General features: G+C 40.3%; 1 long non-coding RNA gene across 1 annotated transcript in view; it reads right to left on the reverse strand.

Annotated features, from left to right (window-relative positions):
- Positions 1–12,361: 12,361 nt before the first annotated feature.
- Positions 12,362–25,162, reverse strand: part of LOC131129913 (uncharacterized) — a 43,797-nt gene continuing 30,996 nt past the window's right edge. Inside the window, exons 3-4 of the long non-coding RNA XR_013627299.1 lie at positions 12,778–12,894; positions 12,362–12,643 (exon numbers count right to left, since the gene is read on the reverse strand). This is a non-coding gene — a long non-coding RNA (uncharacterized LOC131129913). The remainder of the gene's footprint in view (positions 12,644–12,777; positions 12,895–25,162) is intronic.

Raw genomic sequence — 25,162 nt, forward strand, 5'->3', positions numbered from 1 at the left:
TAAGCAGGTTTTCTATGCTCTAGCTATGAAAATATTCATTTCCTAAATAAGGAATACTACTTCTGGAAGCACGATAAAGGAGGAAGATTTATCGATAGGAGAAGAAGGGTTGGAGGGGGTGGAATTGATCTCGTTATGATTTATAATAACATGATTTTATGATTTTATAGTGCTTTTTCTGGTTCTCCGTTCGAAGCGAAGACTACTTGTCTGATGTTTGCTCTTGGTGGGGAACCGAGGTCGGAGGAGTGAGAAACGTCCCAAGGAGGAGAGGGGCAGTGAAGGCCACGTCGATGGTGATGAGTTCAAGCCAAATGCAGCCTGCAGGAATAATCAACGCCAGCCAGGCGTGAAGAATACGCCAGCAGGTTTTTTAGGCCTGGAACCAAGCCTTCGCCTTTCGGAATTTGCTGAGTCATCTGTTTTAAACCCAAAGCAGCGAGAGGATACCTCAGAACTTTGCCACTATTTTGTTCTTCTCAGGTTCCCTCCTTTTCGTTTTCATCCCGTCTGACATCCTGGAACTTTGATGGCGCCGGCGTGGACTTGAATGTCTCGCTCGTCTGTGTGCACCAGGATCTTCAGTCATGTGTATTTCAATCTTCTCCTCCTTCCCACACACAAACACAAATAGAGCCAGACACCCCCAAAAGGACCCCAAGAGGAGGGGTGCCAAAAGGCCCGCTCCTTTCTCCGCTGAGTCACAGCTAGCGTTGAGTTCGGAGACGTCAGCAGGGATCTGCATCGAGGATCGAAGCGTTCCTCTCCACCCCCACGGTTGCGTGTCGGCCTGATGAGATCAGAGGCGGGGGTGGAGGTTGGCGGTGCGACTCCACAAACAAGCGTACCCAAGCTGTGGGATTGGTGGTTTCCACTTTGATCCTGAGTCAGGAAGTTTTGCCAGGAAGCCCGAAGACAAGGAAAGAAGGATGACCTGAGCGGGATCAGGTCTCGGGGGCCACGGAGCCCCCCCCCTCCAAGAACGCCTCTTTTCTCACATACATTATGAGACTCGGATACTTGAAAGCGGGAAGTCATGCGGGAAGGCGATACAAATCCAGAAACAGTCGGACGTTTGATGTTCAAAGCAAATCCATAAGGCCATATTTATTTTTATAAACCGTATTCACATGGCAGACAGCAACGCCGCCTGCACACACGCCATTTTCATACGGGAAAACGCTCCCGCAGGCTGAATGGACGCTACGGTCCTAAGGTGGCCTCATGTGACCTCCGCAATCCTCACCATCCTCACTCATCATCTGCCATCATGCTCATCATTTCTTGGAATAAATGGATGTTTTAGTTATTCAAATACATTTTTTTCCATTATTAGTAATTGTCTAATTGGCTGAAGTACTAATATTTGGAAAATCTATTATCTTCTACCTTATAGGCCAACGTTAAATAACAATAATTATTTGATATGGTTGATTTTAACTCATTATAATGAGTTAATAACCAGTTGTGAAATACATATTATCGAGTGTTTTGCTTAAAAAGATAACATGCCTGTGTTTATGAAATAAAAATACACACTAAAATACCCTTTTTCTATTATTAGTAATTGCCTAATAGGCTGAAGTACTAATATTTGAAAAAACTATTTTTGATTGTCATCTTCTATCTTATAGGCAAACGTTAAATAACAATAATTATTTGATATGATTGATTTTAACTCATTATAATGAGTTAATAACCAGTTGTGAAATATATTATATATAATATTTTATATTTATATTATACATATTATATATTATATATATTATACATTATATATAATAATATATATAATATATTATTATAATATAATATAACATTATAAATTAAATATTATATATATATATATTCATGATTGATGATTCATCAATATGAATATCAATATATATGATATACATCATATATATAATAATATATATATTATACATTATATATAATATATATATTATATTATAATAATATAATATTTAATAATATATTATTATATTTTTCATTGTCATCTTCTACCTTATATGCAAACATTAAATAATAATTATTTTATATGATGATTTTAACTCATTATAATGAGTTAATAACGAGTTGTGAAATATATTATATATATTATTTATATTTTATATTTATATTATATTATACATTATATATATAATAATATGTATATTATATTATTATAATATAATATAATCTATATGTGCCCTGTGATTGGCTGGCGACCAGTCCAGGGTGTACCCCGCCTCTCGCCCGAAGACAGCTGGGATAGGCTCCAGCACCCCCCGCGACCCTCGTGAGGAAAAGCGGTAGAAAATGAATGAATGAATGAATGAATAATATTATTATTTAATATATTATACATATATTATATTATAAATTTAATATTATATATATATACTACAGATGGAATCATTCATGATTGATGATTCATCAATATGAATATCAATATATATATGATATACATCATATATATATATATATATATATATATATATATATATATAATAAAGATGGAATCATTCATGATTGATGATTGATCAAGGAGCCAATCAATCACCAACTATGTTGCTATTGGTATTTATTATGGTATTTGTTGACCTTCATGCATCCCCACATGGTATCAGTATTTTGGAGCAAATATGAGGTGAAAAAAAAAGATGGAAATCCAGAACATCTTCTGCCTGTCAGTCACAGCGCAGGGCTCACACTCATGCTGAGTCAGTATGAACTGTTGTGTAAGGTGTTGAATTTGCTTTTAGTTGGCTTCCATATTTTCCCAACTGCGGGTGAAGCTGAGCCCAGTCCAAGTGGACCTTCCACAAACACGCATGAACCCACCACAACAGGACCACCTGTTTGTATGTGCAGACCCACAGGGACTCATCAGGCGGCCCGAGGACTCCCTTGTTTACTTTGTGTCCAGAGAGGGGGGGGGGCATCCTACTCTACTTCATCTTTTCCGACAGAAAAAGGTTTTGCTTGAGGAACGAGACAAAGGTGCCCTCGGAGGCCGACAGCCTTCTGGCATGGAGCCCACGTCAACACTGAACTGGGAACCACCGACCTGGAAGACCATGATGTCACTGGACAAATGGGTTTTACAGCCCCCCAGGCCCAAACGCCGCTGGTACGTGCTCACTTTATGATGAATTGATTGGCAGCTATTTAAAAAAAGAACACGGGGGGGCTACTCCTGCCTCATTGCCCTTAAAGGGCCCCTATCCTGCATATGCATATTCGGTCATGAGAGGTAGATGTCTCACTTATCAATAAGCCAGGTTTTATTATTTCAGAGGGCTTCCTCTTTCCTGGATAGGACAGTCCTGCTGGGGGCCACACTTCCTGGGGCCACAGAGGAACACCTTCCTGGTCTGTGAGTGACAGCTTATGGACCAGAAACATGTTTTTCCAGATAATGCTTAGAATGTGTACCAGTGGCTCCTCTTGTGGGTCAATGGATCTCTATGAAATATGGATATGAAATATGGATATATGCAGGGGATCAAGGCACAGCTGTCATTCAGCATTCATTGTATTCATTCATTGAAATATAAAAAATATGTATTTTTATATATTTGTATATTAAATTGTATTAAATTGTATTAAATTGTATTAAATTGTATTAAATTTTATTAAATTTTATTAAATTTTATTAAATTTTATTAAATTTTATTAAATTTTATTAAATTTTATTATATTATATATTATATTTTTATAGTAAATATATATTTTTGCCCGTGAATAAAAAATGCCTTTTCAAAATGATTAGAGCCCTGCAGACATGAAATAACACCCCTATAGTCACCTTTAGCTAACATCGCAGCCACAACAATGGAACATAAGACATACAGTCATAAATGTAACATAATATTAACTCACACACAGACATACTTCGATGCTGGAGCCTATCCCAGCTGTCTGGGGGGGAGAGGCGGGGTCCACCCAATCCCAGGGCACATATAGACAAACAACCATTCACACTCACATTCTTACCTTGTGACAATTTGGAGTGGCTAATTAACCTAGCATGTTTTTGGAATGGGGGATGGGGAATGGGGGGGGGGCTGGAGTACCCGGAGTACCCAGAGAAAACATGCAAACTCCACTCAGAACTGCCCAAACAAAGACTGGAACCTCCTGACTGTGATATGGACAACATGCTAACCATTAGCGTGCGAAATTGATTAGAGCCCTGCAGGCATGAAATAACACCCCTATAGTCACCTTTAGCTAACATCGCAGCCACAACAATGGAACATAAGACATATAGTCATAAACGTAACATAATATTAACTCACACACAGACATACCTCTATGCTGGAGCCTATCCCAGCTGTCTGGGGGCGAGAGGCGGGGTCCACCCTGGAGTGGTGGCCAGCCAATCACAGGGCACATATAGACAAATAAGCATTCCCACCCACATTCATACTTTATGACAATTTGGAGTGGCTAATTAACCTAGCATGTTTTTGGAATGGGTGATGGGGGGGCGGAGTACCCGGAGTACCCGGAGTACCTGGAGTACCCGAAGAAAACGTGCAAACTCCACTCAGAGATGCCCAAACAAAGACTGGAACCTCCTGACTGTGATATGGACAACATGCTAACCATTAGCGTGCGAAATTGATTAGAGCCCTGCAGGCATGAAATAACACCCCTAGAGTCACCTTTAGCTAACATCGCAGCCACAACAATGGAACATAAGACATATAGTCATAAATGTAATATAATATTAACTCACACACAGACATACTTCTATGCTGGAGCCTATCCCAGCTGTCTGGGGGCGAGAGGCGGGGTCCACCCTGGACTGGTGGCCAGCCAATCACAGGGCACATATAGACAAACAACCATTCACACTCACATTCATACCTATGGACAATTTGGAGTGGCCAATGAAGCTAGCATGTTTTTGGAATGGGGGATGGGGGGCGGACCGGAGTACCTGAAGTACCCGGAGTACCCGGAGTACCCGGACTCCTTTTGACCTCAATTCAAACCAACAATTAGCTGATTATTCCGCCCGTTCCTGTTGGTGTCCGACCAGGATGAATGGAACTTTTCATTCCCGTACTTTTCATTCCCATGTACTTCCAACATGAGGAGATGTTTTTTCATTTTCCCGGTGGCACCGACTCCGGAGTCGAGATGACCACTGGGCAAGCAGAGGATGTTTGTTCAAGTGGAGCCAATTACTCAAAATAAATTGGACCTTCCTTTCTATTTTCCCGCTTTGCTCTTCATCTTTCCTTCATCTCGCCGCCACGGGTCGTTATTTGGAAAGTGGGTCAGATCCACGGCGTTCCCCTCCCTCCGAATAAACAGGCTGGTGATGGCTGTTTACCCGCAGTACGAGCGCCATTATGTGCAAGGAAGTTAAACATCTGTGACAGGTAAAATAGCTGCAGACAAATCCGTGTTGCTCTTTCTCCAGGGATTGATTGGAAATATGCTGATGTTCCTATAACTGTTCCCAGCAGCTCAACGAGATGCTGTAAGATTCCCAAAATGAATCTTTTCTTTGTCTACAATTACGTCAGCGTGAGCTCGAATTGACCTGGTCTGGGATGGATTCCGTCACATCGCTGCCCCATTTGTAACCACCCTCGTAAGGAAGCCGGAATATCGCTGATGGGGCTGATTTGGAGTGCATTCGGAATGTCCAACAAAGCAGCGTGTAATGACTTTAAGGTCTTTTGGAGTTTAATTGGAAGTGAAATGTTGGAGTAAACAGAACAAAACCTTCATGGTCCGATATGGACTGCATTCCATCACGGGAAGCTAGCAGGCCCGTAATGGAATTTCACACAATCTGGGAAAACTGACTCATTTCCTTAGAAGCGAATTATCCCAGCATGTTTGGTCTTGGTGTAGGTCGGCACAGATAGTACGGTTTTTAGACAGTACCAGAACAACCCAGGCGGTTTGGAGCGGCTCGGTCTCCTTGGAGGACTTGGACTAGGACTAGGACTTGTGTTAACCAATCAGGTTCTTTGGTACCTTGCATGAATTACAGTAGATTCCCAGCTTTCCATGAAAGTTCCGTTCTTAAAACAAACTCAAAACCAGCATGAAGACAATGAAAAGGTCTTGACTACAAAGTGTGGATGTTTGGTTCAGTTCTAGGTTTTGATTCAGGTTGTACCAAGTCCAGTCATAAACCCTGACACGGGTACGACCGGGGACTTGAGTCTCATTCACTTCCAAATGAACGGCCGTCGGGAAACAGCCTGGAAGCAATACATCGCCAACTTGTACTCGGATCTCACCGGCGTTCCGCTTCAGTCCTACAAGCGGGGTCGGTATTCCACACCTGGATCAACAGCCCCCCTCCCCTCATGTGCATCTACTCTTACACCCCCCTACCCCTGCACGGTCAGGAGTCTCCACAGCTGCTGGCTTTCTCGAGGCTTTGCGTACACTTCCATGAATATCTGAGCTACTGTATCCCAGATCCAGTCATGGTTCAGCACTTCCAACAATCCCTGCTTGCTTTCTCCGTCTCCAGTTCCCGTATATCCTCCTTGGATTGTTTTACATGACGTTTCATGTTGGATAATGTACACTGACGGCACGGACGTCCGTTCGGCGGGGGATTCTATTTCCGTGCGTAGGTTGTTGACAGATGCAAGGTGTCCTGTTGCGGAGTTGGTAATGCGACCCCCCCCCCCCTTCCCCGGGGGCTGGCTTTGTTAATTTGACCAGTAATCTGTTTGGAAATACACGGCGAGGAATGATCTTGGAAGTGTTTGTGTTCTTCTGCCTGGGCCTTTGTTCTCTAATTCCTTCCTGATGTTCCACGGATTGGCTACCAACTGCACACCTCCATTTTTCCCAGACCGAAAACGCTCTTCCATAAATACCTTATTTCAAGATGATTTGTCATATATAGATATGTAATATATGTATACGTATGAAGTGTAATACGCTATCTTTGACCTGAGAAGTGACATATGTGACATCAGCTAGCTAGAGCTTAGGTTAGCAGTGAAGAGAGTGGCCTACAGCAGCTCCTGTGTGAATGTTGACAACACGTGTTCTCTGCTTAATGAAGAGTGGCAGCAACACAGCAGCGTACTCTGGTCTCTCTTGGTGTCAGTCCTGTTGGTTAGACATTGATGAGGCACCAGGAAGCGCGCTGGCAATTCTTATTAATGGCTTATTTTCTATGATTGATTATGTCTGCTATATAGATAGATATATAGATATATAGATATATAGATATATAGATATATAGATGGATGGATGGATGGATGGACAGATGAAGGGAGATAGATAAATAGATAGATGGATAGATGGATAGATGGATGGATGGATGGATGGATGGATGGATGGAGGGAGGGAGGGAGATAGAGATAGAAAGAGAGATGAATAGAGGGATAGATGGAGAGAGAGAGCGAGAGAGAGCGAGAGAGAGCGAGAGAGCGCGAGAGAGCGAGAGAGAGCGAGAGAGAGCGAGAGAGAGCGAGAGGGAGCAAGAGAGAGAGAGAGAGAGGGAGAGAGGGAAAAAGAGATGGAGAGAGGGAGAGAGGGAGAGAGGGAGAGAAGGAGAGAAGGAGAGAGGGATGGATGGATGGATGTATAGGGAGGGAGGGAGGGAGGGAGGGAGGGAGGGAGGGAGGGAGGGATGGATGGATGGATGGATGGATAGATGGATGGATAGATAGAGAGAGAGGGGGATGGATGGATGGATGGATGGATAGAGAGATAGACGGATAGACGGATAGACGGATAGACGGATAGACGGATAGACGGATAGACGGATAGACGGATAGACGGATAGACGGATAGACGGATAGACGGATAGACGGATAGATAGATAGATAGATAGATAGATAGATAGATAGATAGATAGATAGATAGATAGATAGATAGATAGATAGATAGATAGATAGATAGATAGATAGATAGATAGATAGATAGATAGAATATATAATATATAATAATAAATAATGTGGAGAATAAATAGATGACATCAAATATGAACAATGTACAGCGTAAAAAATAATTTGTACAAATAATTTAAATAATTTAGAATAAATAATAATTTTGTGTGTGACTATAGGGGTGTTATTTCATGTCTCAGGGGCTCTAATTCTAGCAAAACTAAGCTCAGCTTTGAACTACAAAATACTTACATTTACATTTATTAATATTAAATCCTACTTTGTGGAAATTCACTTATTGAGCCACTCAATGAAATAACAGTCATAAAATAGTAATAAAATACACAGGCATCATGCCAATATTGCACATTACTTACAGACACATTCAACGTGCCTGCCTGACTGTGTCACAGATCAATGCAATGACTTATGGTGGCCACCGGGGGTCACCAAAAAAACACCCCATGAAAGAAAGTACGGATTCACGGTATGTTTTTTTCTTCATGTTGCATTTCCGACTGATACTCGGGAGCGATTTAGACATTTCCGGAATAATAATGTGTTCTTCAGTCCCAAGTGGGCTGTTAGACCTCGGCACGTCGTCCACCTCTTCCTTCACCCGTCGGTCAATGCTTGAAGGTGCGCTTCTGCGCTTCATCAACAACCGCCCATGAAAATGACGTGCATGCTAAACACCACTATGATTTTTGCCGCTGAAGATACGTGGAACGTCTGGGATGAACGTGCAGGAAGATCATAGCTTCTATTAAATTCGTCGGGAACTTTGCGAGGTAAGATAGCAACTCCGCCTAATGAACGTGGTCATCGCTCTGCTGCTGAAGCTCCCTCGGAAACCTCGGCCGCTTTGATCCGACCAGCCGAGACTCACCAGTCCGCGGCCGCCCCGCCATTCCCGAAGAAGCCTTGCAGATAAAGCACTTCATTAAAAGCATTAAAGCTGCGCCGAGTGGGTACAGAATCCACTTAGATTTACATCAACTATCCCATGTCTGCGAGGGGCTTCTCCTACAGCCATCATCATGGCGTTAGCAAAACCTGCCTGGGAATGTATCTTCATGAGAGAGCATAAGGTCTTCATTTGCATTTGATGGTAAGGCTAAAAATAGCTGCTGTTCCATCCTCCATCCTCCATCCTCCAGGAGGATCAGCGCTAAAGGAGGCAAAGCCGGCTCTGAGGACAGATGTTTGGAGGAACAGGTGGCGGGGTTCGTCCCCTGGATTTGCATAGCCGTGACACACACAGCAGACCTCACCACTTCAAAAGGCCCGACTGCTAATGATCTGTAGAAAGGGGCAAGGCGACTAGCGGGCCACTGAAAATCCACCGAAAAGCTTTTTTCTTTTCTGCTACTAACCCTAACCCTAATGGTGAGTGAAGGCTGCATGAAGACATAAAGTGAGCTGCATCACGGTATAGCATAGCAAGCCCTAAATACCAAATATGGACCCTAAGGACTGTCAGGAGAAATCGGAGATGACTTCTAAGGAAACTGATTGGACGCTTTGAGGAGAAGCCATGACATCATTGCAGTTCTCCGTCCATGATCTCCCATGCAGAATGTCTGACACTAAAGAGCAGCTAACCGTCCCAAACCAAACAAAGTCTTCTCTGACCAAAAAGTGGAAGTTCACTAACCAAGGTCTGGTTTTTGCTTTGTAGCCAAAAACAAGGTAGAGTCTTCACTTACTGCTTGTCATTCATTCAATAAGTCGTAGTTAGAGCATAAAAACCCTGTTTAACACCTTCTAAAATATACTTTTAACATTACTAGAGCCTTCTAGAGGCTTTTTAGTCAAGCGTTGACATTTTGCACTTTGTTTGGCAGTCCTTGAACGCACCATAGTTGCTGTGAGATGCAAAAATTAGGCTTGTATGTAAAACATCCACCTCAAAGTTTGTAGTGAAGTCTGAAGTAGATACTGGAATGATCCCAGATGAGGACTATGGACTACTATAGACTATGGACTATGGATGATAAGACTATGGACTATGGACTATAGACTATGGACTATGAATGATTAGACTATGGACTATATACTATGGATGATGAGACTATATACTATGGACTATGAATGATAAGACTATGGACTATGGATGATAAGACTATAGCCTATGGACTATGGATGATAAGACTATGGACTATGAATGATAAGACTATGGACTATGGATGATAAGACTATAGACTATGGACTATGGATGATAAGACTATGGACTATGAATGATAAGACTATGGACTATGGATGATAAGACTATAGACTATGGAATATGGATGATAAGACTATGGACTATGAATGATAAGACTATGGACTATGGATGATAAGACTATAGACTATGGACTATGGATGATAAGACTATAGACTATGGACTATGAATGATAAGACTATGGACTATGAATGATAAGACTATAGACTATGGACTATGGATGATAAGACTATGGACTATGGATGATAAGACTATAGACTATGGATGATAAGACTATGGACTATGGATGATAAGACTATAGACTATGGATGATAAGACTATGGATTATAAATGATAAGACTATGGACTATAGACTATGGACTATGGATGATAAGACTATGGACTATGAATGATAAGACTATGGATTATAAATGATAAGACTATGGACTATGGATAATAAGACTATGGACTATGGATGATAAGACTATGGATTATAAATGATAAGACTATGGACTATAGACTATGGACTATGGATGATAAGACTATGGACTATGAATGATAAGACTATGGATTATAAATGATAAGACTATGGACTATGGATAATAAGACTATGGACTATGGATGATAAGACTATGGACTATGGATGATAAGACTATAGACTATGGATGATAAGACTATGGACTATGGATGATAAGACTATGGACTATGGATGATAAGACTATAGACTATGGATGATAAGACTATGGACTATGGATGATAAGACTATAGACTATGGATGATAAGACTATGGACTATGGATGATAAGTCTATGGTGATGGTGCAGATGCGGCGTGGAACCATCTTCTCTGACAGTTGGGCTGACCCCTGATGTTATGAAATAGAAACTTTGTATAGTTCCACTTTCTAGAGTCAAGTCACTCAAGACATATCTATTTAGATTTGTGGCACCACAGGGAACGTTCCAAAGCCTTTTTTTTTATTCCGCTGTGGTGTTTCCTTGGTAGAATGACCTACACGTTACTGACCTCTCCTGGATGGATACTACTGATCCATACTCCAAGCTAATATTTAGTAGTACAACTCCATCAATTCCAGCCCAAGTTCCATGATACGCTTTCAGCCATATGAGTAAATACCATCCTCCTGTTTCAGTTCCGGGGGTGTTCCTGGGGTAAACTGACCTTGCTCAGCAGGGGGGGGGGGGGGGGGGGTTTGACTACATCTTGCTTTTATTACCCCACACCTCCAAAGCCTTGGGAGACTTCCCTCTTGTGGGTGCCACATTCAAATAAACATCCAAAAATACTATTATTGCTCCCCTCGTCCACCAAAGTGTGGTTCCCTCCTCGGCTTTCTTCCCTTCCTTCATCCTCTCGTTGGAGGCAGGCCACCACCATCCTCCCCCCATCAGGGCCAGATCAGGACCTTTGCCAAACCTAACGCCGACCGCACACACACACACTGACTCTAAGCTGCGTCCGCCATGTTGGCTTGCTGTATGATGAATATTTGGTGGTTTAGGTGCTAGCATGAAATGTATATTATATTCCATACAGTGGATCCCTGCACATTGATGACTCAGCATTCACAAATATGTCCATTTCGGTCAAAATGATTTATTATTTATTTTATTATCTGAAAAAATCTTCTTCACCTTGAGTGGGCAACTCATTCATTAATACAATGTAGATAATGTCGGGGAAATCGAACCGTTTCTGTCTTAATTTATGCTTCATTGATCATGTTATTCCGTAATATTTTGTGTAATTGAGATTTTATTAATTTATATTAATTAATATATTAATTAATTTATTAATATATTAATACATTTATAAATGTATTAATTTATTTAATTTATTAATATATCTAGAAAAACCATGATGGAACTGCTGAGGGATACGTTAAACTCAGGGCGTCTGCCATATTTACGGATTAAAGCTGCATTGTATGGCGAGTGAACAACGGCAATTGAAGAGAGAAGGGGAGGTGAAATTATTTTTTATTGCAAATGTCGATCCAAAATTGCAGGAGAACATCAGCAAGAGGGTAAGTGGGGGGTGTGGCTTTTGTCTTTTCTGACTATTAAGAATATCGTTTTTGTTTGACCTTATGGAAAAATGCTTTTGGGAAAAACAACTCGGAAGTCAGCCGGCATCAGACAGGATTGTGTTTGACTCTGGAGGTTCCAGTCAAGTTCTGTGGCTCGTAAGAAATAACATTTGGTCACAAGGTGGCGTTCTTTGTGAAGCCGTTTCATTCATCTTTCATCGTTCTTTCGAATCGGAATATTGTCTCAAGGTTTTCCATTAAAGGCCCCTCGGATGTAATCTTCACCATCTTGACGGAATCCAAAGCGCCAAGTGTTGTTTTCTCTTCAATAACAGCTTTGATGAAAGCAGGGTGAAAACAATTAAGAGTTTTTATTGAATAAGCCCCCCCTTGTCCACTGGAGGGGGGGGGCTATAAGTGACACAAGTGGTAGTGGTTCAATGGGGTGGGGGGGTAATTCAATTAGAGCTAATATGCAACCCCCTCCCTCCCTAAATCTGCTCTTTCACCAGTGTACCTAGAAAGGAATATAGTAAAAATATCAATGAGATCTGATATGGGGGGGGTCGGGGGGGTGATTATTGACTGCTCAGATGCTCCATTACATTCTCCGCTTTTCTAAACAGTCACACTCTTGATTGTTTTTCTTACATGGCTTTTCCCAGCCCCTCGCTATCGTGTCGCGCAGATGCGTTGGCTGCAACTTCCTCTCTCAGCGGGAGGGGGCGGAGCTTCTTCCTCACTTCAGCTCCGGTCTGGTCGGGAGATCTGGTCGAGGAGAAACCAAACACACCGCTGAGCTCTGTGGTGTAGTGCAAATAGAAAAACAATATCTGGCGCAGGCTCGTGCTAGCGGCATGACCCCCCCCCCAAAAAAATATGATATATTGTCAATCATATCTATTATATTATATGGATTAAAAATACATTTTATAATTTTTCTTCTTCCTATCATTGTGAAGCAGAATTCCCCAAGCGTTGGATTGTAGTTTTACCCTACTGATGATGTGTCATTGCAACATTTTCTTAATATTTTATATAATTTTTAAAATATTTTATTTTATATTTTATATATTATTTTTATTATAAAATTATAATTATATTATCTGGATTAAAAATAAATGTTATAATTTTTCATATGAAAAAGGTTCATAAAATGCATCTAAAAAATGGTTCCATTTTGATTAACGTCCTCCTTTTCCCTTACATGTAGCAGCTGTCTCGTTACAGTGCGTTAACAAAATAAGCTTTAGAAAAAGCATGGCAATATTAGCCTGCACTAAAATATTTGCTTGTGTACTGTCTTTGGAGTACAAGTACAGTTCTAATTTGGACTTTTCATTTTATTCCTAATTTTAACATATTTATTCTTAACTATTTATCCCTACTTTCATTATTTTTCCAGATTCTTATTTTTTCTTTGTTATTAACCCTGAAAAATGTCAGCTCCTGTTTCATTCTTTTCTTTGAATGCAGGAAGTCAACAAAATGTAATCCCATGAAATATTGCGTATCAGCTGAATGTCAGCTATGAAACAAAAATAAAATATAATAATATAAAATATCAAACTAAAAAGCCCAACGTCAACCATAGCTGCTATTTTCTTAGCAACATATTCCACAGTCGCACTGCAAAAACCCACCGGCTGGACCAGCTAGTCTTTATGGAAAGAACTTTTTTTATTTTGCAAATAAAGCTTGAGGGGAATTCCATTCCGGAGTACTGAACAAATATCCAAGAGAATCCTGATATCCTTCCATAATCTAAATACAAAAACATACAGATAACAAAAACGGAGAAGACTTTGGCTCGGACACGCTTTTTCCATCCGGCTGATTTATTTGTCTGATCGAGCCGGACGGCGGCTTTATCAACACCAGAGTTGGGATTCGAACCCTCGGCACTAATTGATAGTCTGCAAACATACTTGGTGATCTGAGGGCAAATGGAGCTTTGAAGAGGCGGTGTGAAGGAAAGAGAAAAGGAAATCTAATGTACTGTAGTCCATGTCCACGTACCACTACACTACCTCCACCATATTTCACTTTTGCTATCATCTTTTTCTGAAATGTCCCATGGAATGGAGACACACTTCCCAAAACCCACAGAGTATTTTCCCAAAGGTGTTAGGGGTCATCAAAATCAAGACGAGCCTTGCTGTTGTTTTTGTTCGCCATTTTTCCTCGATGTCTTTCTTTTGGCGGAGTCATGAACGCTGACCTGGACTGAGGCAAGTAGGACCTGAGCTTCTTTGGATGTTCTGGATGTTCTTCTGGGGGTCTTTTTGACCTCTTGGATGAGGTTCACCACCGTTCCATTTTTTCACCATTTGTGGGGAATGGCTCTCACTGTGGTTTGCTGGAGTCCCAAAGCTTTATGAAGGGCTTTGTCAGCTTTTCCATACAAATAAATCTCCGTTCATCTGTTATGTTTTTACCTTAATAATTAAATTTCATTAAATTTTGTGTTCAGTTTCATGTCAGAAACATGAAAGTGGGACAAACATATACTACTATATACTATGTACTAGGTATACACAGTATGTAGATCTACACACTATGTATGTTAATCAATGGAAATAAAACACCGAAAGGAACAAGAAGGTGCAGTTATACTGCCATCTTGTGGCATTCCATAGGTATTGCTAAGTTGTGTATGTGTGTGTGTGTGTGTTTTAGTAGGCAGCATCTGCTTAGTAAAAATTGTGTATGTATGTAATTGTTGGCGTCGCTCATATTGTAATCAGGATCCAAACACTTTTCCTTTCCTGGTCTATGGTTATCATCACATTTTCTATTTGTCACCAAAAAGTCAAAAACTTTGGCGATAACTCTAAAGTCCCACCAGTTGAAGATTTGTTTGTCTCAGGCGTATTTTTCCAGAAAATTTCCAAAAATATGAAGTTATCGACTTTTTGAGTGTTTGAGTTTGGAGAGCAAAAAGGTGCTTTAAAGGGGGGGGGGGGGGGGCAGCACGGCCCACTTTAGCTTAAGAGCGACGTCTCAAGAAAGTCCTCAGCATCTCCAGGGCGCCCTACAAATGGCCCAAGTGGGGGGGGTCAGAGGTCAAAGCGATAATCACATACGTAAACAGACCTCTCCTCTGGATCCTGGATCTGTTCCTGGCAGGTAAATGTTAGCGATGCATTCAAGTACCACACTTCTCCTCAGGAACACTGCATTTAAGCCAATTTGCTACACATTTCCACAGAGAAGCACCAAAGTCCCAAGACTAAAGATACTCTAGTGTTCAACCAAGGGGTTTTAACCGCTGTGCCAAGGGTGTCCACATCTCCTCCACGCGGCTGGAGCCGTTCTTAAAGAACCCCGGTGCGAGCCCAGATGGTTAGCATGCCCCAATAATGTGAAGAGAGATTGAACAACAACAACACAAATGCGACACGCCACAGTGCTCCGCGTACGCAAGCGTAAATAAACACGTGGTCTCTAATGACTACTTCCTCCTGAGGGTGGGAGCCAAGACCTAATCCCTCGCCACTCGCCTTACAGTAATCAGCCCCAGCAAAGTCCGCCTTTGGAATATTAATTAGCATCATTGATTTTTTTTTTTTTTCCGCGGACTCTGACATGCAAAAAGGCTTTTTGGGAGAAACATCATTAAAGTATAAAATATATTTATTGTTGCATCTGCTCAAGCTTCAGATGACAGTTGGATGGAGAACAGCAGATATGGAACTTCTGATGAACGTTAGTGTTTAGGGAGAAATTAGCATCTGCTTTTTGATTGACAAGTGGCCAAAAGAACTGTCATCATCATCATCATCATCATCATCGGTACCAGCATCCAAAAGGAACATTTCATCCAGCAGACGTTTTCACCGCCAGCCTAACTCTTCCATCTTCATGTCTGCATTGATGTTCTCACAGCATCATGCAGGAATGAACTTCTCCTGAATCCTGACATGATGGATGGATGGATGGATGGATATATGTATGTATGTATGTATGTATGTATGTATGGATGGATGTATGGATGTATGGATGTATGGATGTATGGATATATGTATGGATGGATGGATGGATGGATGGATGGATATATGTATGTATGTATGGATGGATATATGTATGTATGTATGTATGTATATGTATGTATGTATGGATGGATGGATACATGTGTGTATGTACTATGTACGTATGTAGTATGTGTGTATGCATGTATGTATGGATGGATGGATGGATGGATGGATGGATGGATGGGTGGATGGATGGATGGAAGGATGGATGCATGGGTGGATCGATGGATGGATCGATGATGGATGGGTGGATGGATGAATGGATGGATGGATGGATGCATGGGTGGATGGATGGATGGATGATGGATGGGTGGATGGATGAATGGATGGATGGGTGGATGGATGCATGGGTGGATGGATGGATGGATGGGTGGATGGATGGATGGATGGATATATGTATGTATGTATGTATGGATGGATGGATATATGTACGTATGTATGAATGTATGCATGGATGGATGGATGAATATATGGATGGATGGAAGAAGGGATGGATGGAAAAATGGATGGATGGATGGAAGGAAGGATGGATGGATGGATGGATATATGCATATATGGATGAAGGATGGATGGAAGGATGATGGAAGGATGATACATATATGGATGGATACATGGATGGATAGATGGATGGAATCATGGATGGATGATGGAAGGATGATACATATATGGATGGATACATGGATGGATGGATGATGGATGGATGGATACATATATGGATGGATACATGGACGGATGGATGGATGGATACATATCTGGATGTATGGATGGATAGATGGATACATATATGGATGGATACATGGATGGATGAATGGATGGATGGATGAATTGATACATTGATTGATGCATGGATGGATGGATGCATGGTTGGATGGATGATGCTGCGATGCTACCTCTGTCCACCAGAGGGAACCAGAGGACCCCAGAGTTGACAGGGAGGCTGAGGTCAATGCAGCGCCCCGACAGCCAACCAGCAATGAAGGGACACACCAATGAAGATGCTGGTTGTGTTGGAACGGAGCGCTGCTGTTGGTGTGTTAAGGTCTGACAGGAAGTTAAAGAGGAGCGTGTGGGAATGTTTTCCTTTGCAGCCTGTAGCTTGAAGCAAGTTAGCAACCGTGCTGTCTGTGAGTGAATGATCTGGTGAGCTCCTCTTAAGACTGGAATCCAAGCGACCACAATCATCCCTCGCCCTCTTTGGAAGAGTGGGCGAAGAAACCATCACGGCTTGACAGGACCAAACTACTGGCACGGCCATAAAGGGGACGCAAGAACACAGAATTAGGAAGACTTGCTGTCTTCCAAGTGTTTTTTTTATTTTTCTGTTCAGCTTTCTCTCTCTTTGTGTACTCTCTCTCTCTCTCTCGCTCACTCGCTCACTGAGTGTGATTGCATCCATATGGTCTCCAGGGATGGATGGGGTCAACACCCTACTTACTCACGCCACAGCGAGGCACTGACACTTGTGAGAAAGCCCTTACACACACACACACACACAGTGCATTAGCACTGTGATTGCCTCCATGCGGTTGGCCCTCAGTGTGCAACCTCAGTGTTTAGCAGAGAAGATGGGCAACAGGATTAGCATGCCGACGGTTAAACGAGTGCATCACGAAGGCAGCATGCAGTATGTTCCTTTGCAGTAATCCAGCCTCCTACATTTAACGTTGGCCCCACACAAGATCTGGCATCAATTAAGCCACGCGGAAAAGAACGGGTCTGGACGGGGGTCCTATGGATTCTGCCTTCAATCTTCTCTTTTGTTCGTCGAGGCCCCGGCGAGGTCGTAAATTTGAACCTGAAGACAGCGCGCAAATTGCAGTCACACTTGTGAGTGAAGGGAATCAAGGCCAGGAGACGGCTCAGGAATTAGACGGCCCTCCGCCAGCGGTCCACATCTTTTCCTTCTTCCATCTTGCACACAACAAAACACAGCCCACACACACACAAAACGTAGTTTGTGTGACCGCACAGTTGGGACTGGAGCAAAAAAAGAAGATAAATGAAACAACAAGAAAACACGCCAAAAACGACAAACTAACCCCTTACGTTTTTTGTCAAAAATCACCAAATTCAAACACTGGCATTATATACCATTTTTGGGTGCTTTTCATGCCCCTAATGCATGTGTGTGAGGTTTCCCTTGTTTGTTTTTTTACAGCATTAGTAGCAAGTTGAAAAAAACTGAAAAAAAACGACATACTAACGTTTTTTGTCAAAAATCACTAAATTCAAACACTGGCATTTTATGCCATTTTTGTGTCCTTCTCAGGCCCCTAATAATGCGTGTGTGTGAGGTTTTTTGTGTTTTTGACCAGGAAAGTGCATTAGGGTTAGGGTTAGGGGTTAGTGCATTAACAGCAAGTTGAAAAAAACAAAAAAAAAAAAAACGACATACTAACCCCTTATGTTTTTGTCAAAAATCACCAATTTCAAACACTGGCATTTTATGCCATTTTTGAGTGCTTCTCAGGCCCCTGATGCGTGTGTGTGAGGTTTCCCGTGTTTTTTTTGTTTGTTTGTTTTTACCAGAAAAGTGCATTAGCAGCAAGTAGAAAAAAACTGAAAAAAAACGACATACTAACCCCTTACGTTTTTTGTCAAAAATCACCAAATTCAAACACTGGCATTTTATGCCATTTTTGGGTCCTTCTCAGGCCCCTAATAATGCATGTGTGAGTTTTTTTGTGTTTTTTTTTTTACCAGAAAAGTGCATTAGGGTTAGGGTTAGGGGTTAGTGCATTAACAGCAAGTTGAAAAAAATGAAAAAAAAACCACATACTAACCCCTTACGTTATTTGTCAAAAATCACCAAATTCAAACACTGGCATTTTATGCCATTTTTGGGTACTTCTCAGGCCCCTAATGCATGTGTGTGAGGTTTCACGTGTTTTCTTTTTTTATCAGAAAAGTGCATTAGCAGCAAGTTGAAAAAAACTGAAAAAAACCCCGACATATTAACCCCTTACGTTTTTTGTCAAAAATCACCAAATTCAAACACTGGCATTTTATGCCATTTTTGGGTCCTTCTCAGGCCCCTAATAATGCATGTGTGAGTTTTTTTGTGTTTTTTTTTTACCAGAAAAGTGCATTAGGGTTAGGGTTAGGGGTTAGTGCATTAACAGCAAGTTGAAAAAAATGAAAAAAAAACCACATACTAACCCCTTACGTTTTTTGTCAAAAATCACCAAATTCAAACACTGGCATTTTATGCCATTTTTGGGTACTTCTCAGGCCCCTAATGCATGTGTGTGAGGTTTCACGTGTTTTCTTTTTTTATCAGAAAAGTGCATTAGCAGCAAGTTGAAAAAAACTGAAAAAAACCCCGACATATTAACCCCTTACGTTTTTTGTCAAAAATCACCAAATTCAAACACTGGCATTTTATGCCATTTTTGGGTGCTTCTCGGGCCCCTAATAATGCGTGTGTGTGAGGTTTTTTGTGTTTTTTGACCAGAAAAGTGCATCAGGGTTAGGGTTTAGTGCATTAACAGCAAGTTGAAAAAAATGAAAAAAAAACCGACATACTCACCCCTTATGTTTTTGTCAAAAATCACCAAATTCAAACACTGGCATTTTATGCCATTTTTGGGTCCTTCTCAGGCCCCTAATAATGCATGTGTGTGAGTTTTTTTGTGTTTTTTTTACCAGAAAAGTGCATTAGGGTTAGGGTTAGGGGTTAGTGCATTAACAGCAAGTTGAAAAAAATGAAAAAAAACGACATACTAACCCCTTACGTTTTTTGTCAAAAATCACCAAATTCAAACACTGGCATTTTATGCCATTTTTGGGTGCTTCTCGGGCCCCTAATAATGCGTGTGTGTGAGTTTTTTTGTGTTTTTTGACCAGAAAAGTGCATCAGGGTTAGGGTTTAGTGCATTAACAGCAAGTTGAAAAAAACGAAAAAAAAAACGACATACTCACCCCTTATGTTTTTGTCAAAAATCACCAAATTCAAACACTGGCATTTTATGCCATTTTTGGGTACTTCTCAGGCCCCTAATGCATGTGTGTGAGGTTTCACGTGTTTTCTTTTTTTATCAGAAAAGTGCATTAGCAGCAAGTTGAAAAAAAATGAAAAAAACCCCGACATATTAACCCCTTACGTTTTTTGTCAAAAATCACCAAATTCAAACACTGGCATTTTATGCCATTTTTGGGTGCTTCTCGGGCCCCTAATAATGCGTGTGTGTGAGGTTTTTTGTGTTTTTTGACCAGAAAAGTGCATCAGGGTTAGGGTTAGGGTTTAGTGCATTAACAGCAAGTTGAAAAAAATGAAAAAAAACGACATACTCACCCCTTATGTTTTTGTCAAAAATCACCAAATTCAAACACTGGCATTTTATGCCATTTTTGGGTACTTCTCAGGCCCCTAATGCATGTGTGTGAGGTTTCACGTGTTTTCTTTTTTTATCAGAAAAGTGCATTAGCAGCAAGTTGAAAAAAAATGAAAAAAACCCCGACATATTAACCCCTTACGTTTTTTGTCAAAAATCACCAAATTCAAACACTGGCATTTTATGCCATTTTTGGGTGCTTCTCGGGCCCCTAATAATGTGTGTGTGTGAGGTTTTTTGTGTTTTTTGACCAGAAAAGTGCATCAGGGTTAGGGTTAGGGTTTAGTGCATTAACAGCAAGTTGAAAGAAACGAAAAAAAACAACATACTCACCCCTTATGTTTTTGTCAAAAATCACCAAATTCAAACACTGGCATTTTATGCCATTTTTGGGTACTTCTCAGGCCCCTAATGCATGTGTGTGAGGTTTCACGTGTTTTCTTTTTTTATCAGAAAAGTGCATTAGCAGCAAGTTGAAAAAAAATGAAAAAAACCCCGACATATTAACCCCTTACGTTTTTTGTCAAAAATCACCATATTCAAACACTGGCATTTTATGCCATTTTTGGGTGCTTCTCGGGCCCCTAATAATGCGTGTGTGTGAGGTTTTTTGTGTTTTTTGACCAGAAAAGTGCATCAGGGTTAGGGTTAGGGTTTAGTGCATTAACAGCAAGTTGAAAAAAACGAAAAAAAACGACATACTCACCCCTTATGTTTTTGTCAAAAATCACCAAATTCAAACACTGGCATTTTATGCCATTTTTGGGTACTTCTCAGGCCCCTAATGCATGTGTGTGAGGTTTCACGTGTTTTCTTTTTTTATCAGAAAAGTGCATTAGCAGCAAGTTGAAAAAAAATGAAAAAAACCCCGACATATTAACCCCTTACGTTTTTTGTCAAAAATCACCAAATTCAAACACTGGCATTTTATGCCATTTTTGGGTGCTTCTCGGGCCCCTAATAATGCGTGTGTGTGAGGTTTTTTGTGTTTTTTGACCAGAAAAGTGCATCAGGGTTAGGGTTAGGGTTTAGTGCATTAACAGCAAGTTGAAAAAAATGAAAAAAAACGACATACTCACCCCTTATGTTTTTGTCAAAAATCACCAAATTCAAACACTGGCATTTTATGCCATTTTTGGGTACTTCTCAGGCCCCTAATGCATGTGTGTGAGGTTTCACGTGTTTTCTTTTTTTATCAGAAAAGTGCATTAGCAGCAAGTTGAAAAAAAATGAAAAAAACCCCGACATATTAACCCCTTACGTTTTTTGTCAAAAATCACCAAATTCAAACACTGGCATTTTATGCCATTTTTGGGTGCTTCTCGGGCCCCTAATAATGTGTGTGTGTGAGGTTTTTTGTGTTTTTTGACCAGAAAAGTGCATCAGGGTTAGGGTTAGGGTTTAGTGCATTAACAGCAAGTTGAAAAAAACGAAAAAAACGACATACTCACCCCTTATGTTTTTGTCAAAAATCACCAAATTCAAACACTGGCATTTTATGCCATTTTTGGGTACTTCTCAGGCCCCTAATGCATGTGTGTGAGGTTTCACGTGTTTTCTTTTTTTATCAGAAAAGTGCATTAGCAGCAAGTTGAAAAAAAATGAAAAAAACCCCGACATATTAACCCCTTACGTTTTTTGTCAAAAATCACCAAATTCAAACACTGGCATTTTATGCCATTTTTGGGTGCTTCTCGGGCCCCTAATAATGCGTGTGTGTGAGGTTTTTTGTGTTTTTTGACCAGAAAAGTGCATCAGGGTTAGGGTTAGGGTTTAGTGCATTAACAGCAAGTTGAAAAAAATGAAAAAAAACGACATACTCACCCCTTATGTTTTTGTCAAAAATCACCAAATTCAAACACTGGCATTTTATGCCATTTTTGGGTACTTCTCAGGCCCCTAATGCATGTGTGTGAGGTTTCACGTGTTTTCTTTTTTTATCAGAAAAGTGCATTAGCAGCAAGTTGAAAAAAAATGAAAAAAACCCCGACATATTAACCCCTTACGTTTTTTGTCAAAAATCACCAAATTCAAACACTGGCATTTTATGCCATTTTTGGGTGCTTCTCGGGCCCCTAATAATGCGTGTGTGTGAGGTTTTTTGTGTTTTTTGACCAGAAAAGTGCATCAGGGTTAGGGTTAGGGTTTAGTGCATTAACAGCAAGTTGAAAAAAATGAAAAAAAACGACATACTCACCCCTTATGTTTTTGTCAAAAATCACCAAATTCAAACACTGGCATTTTATGCCATTTTTGGGTACTTCTCAGGCCCCTAATGCATGTGTGTGAGGTTTCACGTGTTTTCTTTTTTTATCAGAAAAGTGCATTAGCAGCAAGTTGAAAAAAAATGAAAAAAACCCCGACATATTAACCCCTTACGTTTTTTGTCAAAAATCACCAAATTCAAACACTGGCATTTTATGCCATTTTTGGGTGCTTCTCAGGCCCCTAATAATGCATGTGTGTGAGGTTTTTTGTGTTTTTTGACCAGAAAAGTGCATTAGGGTTAGGGTTAGGGTTTAGTGCATTAACAGCAAGTTGAAAAAAACAACATACTAACTTACGTTTTTTTATCAAGTAAACATGCCAAGGTACACAAACGAGCGCGGATGTTTCTTCTAAACACAAAGCAGCCGGGCAGTTCACTCATCTCATATCAAAGCTGCCATCTTTATTCCTGTGGTCCTTCCTCTGAGTCTGTACGCACACACACACACACACACACAGTATAATTGAAGGACATCGATAAAGTCTGCCATAATGAACTCCTCCCCAGGACCTTGCCGGTGACCTCTGGGCATCTGATTTTCACTGCCACATGTCTTATCACATCTGGGCTGTCACTCATAAATCACAGCAACGTAACAATGGAAGATGCGGCGCTCAGATCTCATCTGGGACAGTCTGCATTCCACCTCCCGCTCGGCTTTGAGGAACACGGAAAATGCTAACCGACTGGTGGAAGAGCACAGATACTCATAATCCATAACTATCGTCTTGACTCAATACCCAATCTCGCCATACAGGGTCATCAACTCTCACCACTAGCTCGCTCAAGGTGCAATGGACACATGATCAAGTCGACATTAGACTCTTTTAACCCTTAGATGCACGAGTGACTGGACCCTAAACTCTTCCATAAGTGGCTCAAAAATGACCCATACTAGAATCAATGCCTTTTTATGCCAATTTTGCCATTTTGGTTAGGAATAATCACTTGTATGATATTTAGTATTATATTTAGGACCACACGAGAATGATTTCATGTTAGAAACATCTTCATTTTTCACTTTTTTACATCTTTGAAAAAGAAAATGACCCCGTACAACAATAGAAAATGTGAGGATCCATTGTGTGTTGCATAAAGGGAAGTTAAAAAAGTGAATGGCATGATATCAAAAATATGTTTTTGAGGAATACCCGGAATATGAAATTATACAAATTTTTCATTACGAAGATATTTGAAGAAAACAACCTGACCGGGTCATTTTTGACCCACTTATGGAAGATTTCTTAAAATTTCTTAAAATGTATAAAAGATAAGTTAAAAATGTGAACGGCATGATATCAAAAATATGTTTTTTGAGGAATACCTGGAATATGAAATGCTAACAATTTTTGATTACAAAGATATTTCAAGAAAACAACCTGACCGGGTCATTTTTGACCCACTTATGGAAGGTTGGGGTAGTAACACAAAAACAAAAATTTCTTAAAATGTATAAAAGATAAGTTAAAATGTGAATGGCATGATATCAAAAACATGTTTTTTGAGGCATACCTGGAATATGAAATGATTAAAAGAAATTCATTACGAAGATATTTCAAGAAAACAACCTGACCGGGTCATTTTTGACCCACTTATGGAAGGTTGGGGTAGTAACACAAAAACTAAAATTTCTTAAAATGTATAAAAGATAAGTTAAAAATGTGAACGGCATGATATCAAAAATATGTTTTTTGAGGAATACCTGGAATATGAAATTATAAAAAAAAATTAATTATAAAGATATTTCAAGAAAACAACCTGACCGGGTCATTTTTGACCCACTTATGCATTTAAGGGTTAAAAAAGGTTTAAAAACATTTTTTTTTTCGAAAAGCTTTGCCTATTTTTATGCATATTTAATATCTTTGGGTCACTGTGTGTTAGTTTGGCTTTGGTCATTTCCACCTCCACTGCTCTACTTATTTTAGATGTTTTTATTCTGTTATTGTGATGCTTGCTGTTAACTTTTATCTTTTATTTTTACTTTTTATTTTATCTGTTGCACTTTGAGATCATTAATTTGATGTAAAGTGCGTTATAAATTAAATTTATTATTATTATTATTATTATTAAGTAATGTGTGGCGGCGTTTGGGAGATAGTGGTTGGACTTGATGACCCCCCAATGCTACCAAAGTGTAGTGGAATACTGAGCAAATACTTTGTACTTTTGTACTTTTCTTCTTTTTCTTCAAAGGTTACACTTCTTCTAACCAGCAGCAACTCCCGATCCCGCTACCGCCATCCTCCAACTATGGTCACAAGATCACAGAGTTGTGAGGGGGGGTTGGGGTCCGAGATTAGCACACCACCCCTTATTGTTGAGCAATAAGGAGTCAAGCGTGCTGTCAAATGAGAGAGAAAAAAAACCTTTCAAACCAAAGACTTAGCAGGGAACTT

The sequence above is a fragment of the Doryrhamphus excisus genome, linkage group LG4 (assembly GCF_037039965.1).
Source record: "Doryrhamphus excisus strain RoL-2023G ecotype Guam linkage group LG4, RoL_Dexc_Guam_v1.1, whole genome shotgun sequence".
In the NCBI taxonomy this organism is placed as follows: Eukaryota; Metazoa; Chordata; class Actinopteri; order Syngnathiformes; family Syngnathidae; genus Doryrhamphus; species Doryrhamphus excisus.